Source organism: Mesoplodon bidens (assembly GCF_964165515.1).
Source record: "Mesoplodon bidens genome assembly, chromosome: 7".
NCBI classification, from domain to species: domain Eukaryota; kingdom Metazoa; phylum Chordata; class Mammalia; order Artiodactyla; family Ziphiidae; genus Mesoplodon; species Mesoplodon bidens.
This window is the reverse complement of record NC_138164.1, coordinates 9,430,995-9,435,992: the sequence shown is the minus strand read 5'-3', so window position 1 is coordinate 9,435,992 and position 4,998 is coordinate 9,430,995. Positions and strand designations below refer to the sequence as shown.

The window sequence follows — 4,998 nt, the reverse complement described above, 5'->3', positions numbered from 1 at the left end:
ATAACTTAAGCAAATTACTTAACCTCTTTGAGCTATAATTGCCTTATTTGTGAAATTGGATAATCAGTAATTCTTTCTTCTTAGGTGTGGTGGGTTGATTTGGATCCCCCAAAAGGTTTGCTGAAATCCTAATCCTGGTACTTCTGCGACCCTATATGGAAATAGGGTCTTTGCAGAGGCAATCAAGTTAAGATGAGGTCATACTGGCATAGGGTGGGTCCTAAATCCAGTTACTGGGACAGGGAGATTTGGAGACTTACAGACACACACAGAGGGAAGAGTGCATTGGGAAGCCAAAGGCAGGTGTTGACAGCTATAAGCCAAGGATTGCCAGCAACCACAACATCTAGGAAGAGGCAGGGAGGAATTCTTCCCTAGAGCCTTCAAAGGGAGGCTGGCTCTTCTGATACCTTGATTTTGGACTTGTAGCCTCTAGAAATTTAAGGGAATAAATTTCTGTTGTTTTAAGCCACTTGGTTTGTGTTCATTGTTAGGGCATCCCTTAAAAACTAAATAAAATAAGGATCTTATAAAGAATAAATTAGTGAACATAGGCAGAGCACTTAGGAAATTGATGGGCACATAGTAAGTGCTATATAAGTGTTTGTTCTCATTAATTCCCAGAATCGTATAAGTGTTAAATAGTGGGACCAGATTTAAACTCAGACTAAATGCCATGCAGTACTGGCTTGGCAAAATGGGAAATAAACACAGATTTACATGTTTGAAATTAAAATAAAATGTACAGCATGAATTTATATTTTTAAAAATGATTCATCAGCTTTGTAGGTTAACTGACAAGTTACTCATTCCAATCATGCTGGATAAGCAAGTTTCTATCATATGGTTTATCTTCAAGTCCCTGACTTACAAGACTGGGAAGAATCAGCAGTAGCATCACAGAGCTAGGAAAGACTTGGGATTTTGCTGGATATGGAAAAAAACATACAGAGATATTGGGTTGGCCAAAAGGTTCGTTCGGTTTTTTCCATAAGATGGCTCTAGTAGCACTTAGTTGTCCTTAACTTCATTCAAAACAATTTTGTTAGATTGTATGTGACAGCTGTCACGTCAGCATGCATTTAAAAAAAGACATCAAAATTGGCGAATTTCTGTGTAGCCATTTTAATGTTGAAGATGGAAGGAAAAAAGCAACATTTTTGGCATATTATGCTTTATTATTTCAAGAAAGGTAAAAACGCAACTGAAATGCAAAATCTCCATACTTGTGCAGTGTATGGAGAAGGTGCTGTGACTGATCGAACATGTCAAAAGTGGTTTGTGAAGTTTCTTGCTGGAAATTTCTCACTGGATGATGCTCCATGGTCGGGTAGACCAGTTGAAGCTGATGGCGATCAAATCGAGACATTAAATGAGAACAGTCAACGTTATACCACGCAGGAGATAGCCGACATACTCAAAATATCCAAATCAAGAGCTGAAAATCATTTGCATCTCTTGGTTATGCAAATCGCTTCGATGTTTGGGTTCCACATAAGTTAAGTGAAAAAAACCTTCTTGACCATATTTCCACGTACGATTCTCTACTTAAATGTAATGAAAAAGTTCCGTTTTTAAAACAAATTGTGACAGGCGATGAAAAGTGGATACTGTACAATAATGCGGAAGAGAAGAGATCATGGGGCAAGCGAAATGAACCACCACCAACCACAGCAAATGCTGGTCTTCACCCAAAGAATATGATGTGTATATGGTGGGTTTGGGAGTCCTCTATTATGAGCTCTTTCCGGAAAATCAAACGATTAATTCCAACAAGTACTGCTCCCAGTTAGACCAAATGAAAGCAGCACTTGATGAAAAGCGTCCAGAATTAGTCAACAGAAAATGCATAATCTTCCATCAGGATAACACAAGACATCATGTTTCCTTGACGACCAGGCAAAAACTGTTACAGCTTGGCTGGGAAGTTCTGATTCATCCGCTGTATTCACCAGACATTGTACCTTTGGATTTCCATTTATTTCAGTCTTTACAAAATTCTTTTAATGGAAAAATTTTCAATTCCCAGGGAGATCGCAAAAGGCACCTGGAACAGTTTTTTGCTCAAAAAGATAAAAAAGTTTTGGGAAGATGGAATTATGAAGTTGCCTGAAAAATGGCAGAAGGTAGTGGAATAAAAAGGTGAATACGTTGTTCAATAAAGTTCTTGGTGAAAATGAAAAATGTGTCTTTTATTTTTACTTAAAAACCGAAAGCACTTTTTTGCCCACCCATAAAAGCAGGAGACTGGGACTTGGGGTGGGGCAGGGATATAAGTTATGAACTTCACTTGGTTGACTTTGACACACAGGGAAGCGGAGGCTGTAAATCAAGATAGAGACCCTCACTACCCCTCACTACAAAGAATTCAGCAATGGGAAGCCAGATGTGCAAGAATTAAATGGTACAGTAACTCCCCTACATATGAACCTTCTAGCTGGGAACTTTCAAAGATGCTAACATGTGTTCCCATGTCCAATCACGTAAGTTAGTTCAGGAATCTGGCGTACATTGTCACGTGTGTGCATCCTCTACAAGTGGTTGTGCTTTTGTGTACTTTACTGTACAGTATTGTATAGAGTACAGAAGTACAGTATCTTTATTTCAAGCTAGATCTGCAAGAGGACGACTTCATTGAGCTCCTTGCTGTGCAACACGGGGAACTTACTAATGAAGACCTGATGGAATTGGAGGCCCAAAGGAAGGACAAAGAGAGGAAGAAGTAACTGAAGAACTGAGGAGATCCGCGACGCAGGAAATGGCAAGGGGATTTTCTTTATTTGAGGAGGCACTGTTAGTTTTTGAGGCACAGGACCTGAACGTAGAACGGTACACAAACGTTGCAGCAGCTGTTCAGAATGCAATCTAGTGCTACGGTGTCGTCTGTGATGAGAAAAAAAGAGTTACTATCCAGACATCACTGGATCATTTTTTTCAAGATAGAATTAAATCCAGCAAAGAACCAAAACCTTTGCCATCAATGTCAGGCATGAGTGAAATTGCAGCTTGCCCTCCATTTCCTATTGCTGATGATCCTTCAACTCTACCGTCTCCCACCTCCTCTCCCTCCTCCAGTCAGTAACCCTTCTTGCCTGTTCACTTGATGCCAGTCCCTGTATGCCAGCTGTTGTACTATACTACTGTACTTTTCAAGGTACTGTACTGTAAGATTAAAAATGTTTTATTTTTTGTGTTTGTTTTTTTATGTATTATTTGTGTGAACAGTATTGTAAACCTATTACAGTACAGTACTATATAACTGATTGTGTTAGTTGAGTACCTAGGCTAACCTTGTTGGACTTATGAACAAATTGGATTTAGAAACGTGCTCTCGGAATGGAACTCGTTTGTATGTAGGGGACTTATTGTAGTTGGGAAGGGAAATTAAGAGATTTAAAATACATCGTGTGAGTTCTAAAAGAACGGATTACTCAAGAGAAAACCCACAAACTGGCCAGAAACTTCAAAATCTTGCAAAAACCAGAAAGAGCAATGATGTGGGAGTTCCAGGTGCTGAAGGCTTTCGATCTTCCCTGAGCGGATTTGATATGAAGAATGTTAGTAAGGATGAAGATGTAAGAAACTAGGATGGTGAAACTGGGTACTGTGATATTAATACCCACAACAATGAGAACTACCACCTCACTGACATAAGTGCTGGTGCAAGAGACTTGGAGGAGTGGGAGGATGTCACACAAATAACGGTTGATATTAACATTGCAGAAGGTTAGTCTAAGCATGCACCCTGTGTGGGCAGAGGCTCCAGTAAACCCCATCACAGATGCAGCCAAAGATAGCACCAAACAGACCTTATGGGATATGGTGACCTTATATAGCAATGGAGTACAGATGGCCACATAGAGATCATAGGCCATTGAGGTCAACATATAGCACTCAGAGATGACAAAAAAGAGAAAGAAAAACAGCTGAGTCACGCACCCAGCATAGGAGATGATATTCTTCCTGAATACAAAGTTCATCAGCATCTGGGGGGGTGAAAACAGAGGAGCAACAGAGATCAATGAAGGATGGTTGAAGACTAAATAGTACATGGGGGTGTGGAGGTGAGAATTTAGACCAATAAGAATGATCGGGCCCAGGTTGCCCACCATGGTGACAACGTAGATCATTAGAAACAGGTAAGAGAGGGGCTGCTGGAGCTCTGGACGGCCTGTTAATCCAGCAAGAATAAATTCAGGCACTAAGGAGTCATTTCTAGCCAGCATTCTCAACTTCGGAAATCTGTGAGAATAGAAGAAAACTCCATCAATAGGGAACCCAGCTCTGTTCTTACAAACTCTCTTTTATATGAGCTTTATGAGAAAGAGACTCAGACTGGCAGAAATCACATAAGTCCCCCTTTGCTTCATAAGGTCTGAAGGTACACACCCTTCAACATTTCAATCACTGTCTTTCATTGCATGAACTGCATGTGACAAACAACTGCTCTATCTTACTAGAAGATAGGGATGGGTAGCTGAGGAACAAGCCTACTTGCTGATGGGCTTCAGTGGTGGGAATGTATCCCCATTTCTCCCCCTTATTCATCTGATTCATCACTTCCTAGTTCCTACTCATGTTTCCATTACCCTACTAGGTACCTCAGGTCCCCTGTTTTGACCATCAAGAAAGAAAGGATCCCTACAGGGAAGACACCATACAGATATTCTGCTACCAGGAAGTCTCTCATAGTCTCTAAGGTTTTCAGATACTTTACTATAAGAATCCAGGAAGTTAATAATTGATAACAGGTATTGAGGTGAACCTTGGTAACCTAAGTTTTATACTTAACCATATATTCCAGTGTTTCCACACATCCTCCTCCTCTGCGCTATCCTAGCGAATGAATAAAGGAAGGTGGATGTGCTTTCCTAGGTTTTGTAGGATGGCATGAACGAGAAATATTAATTTGAGTGCTGATTAAGTTAGTTATTAAGTTTGTGAAAATATTTCAAGCTGTATACTTATTATATCAACTTTCCTCTGTTTATACATTTC

The 4,998-nt window shown here is 40.1% G+C and overlaps 1 pseudogene across 1 annotated transcript; it reads right to left on the bottom strand.

Moving 5' to 3' along the window:
* Positions 1-3,431: 3,431 nt before the first annotated feature.
* Positions 3,432-4,292, bottom strand: LOC308620732 (olfactory receptor 8B3-like; annotated as a pseudogene). The gene has a single exon. The product of its transcript is annotated as an olfactory receptor 8B3-like (transcript).
* Between the last annotated feature and the right edge of the window lie 706 nt (positions 4,293-4,998).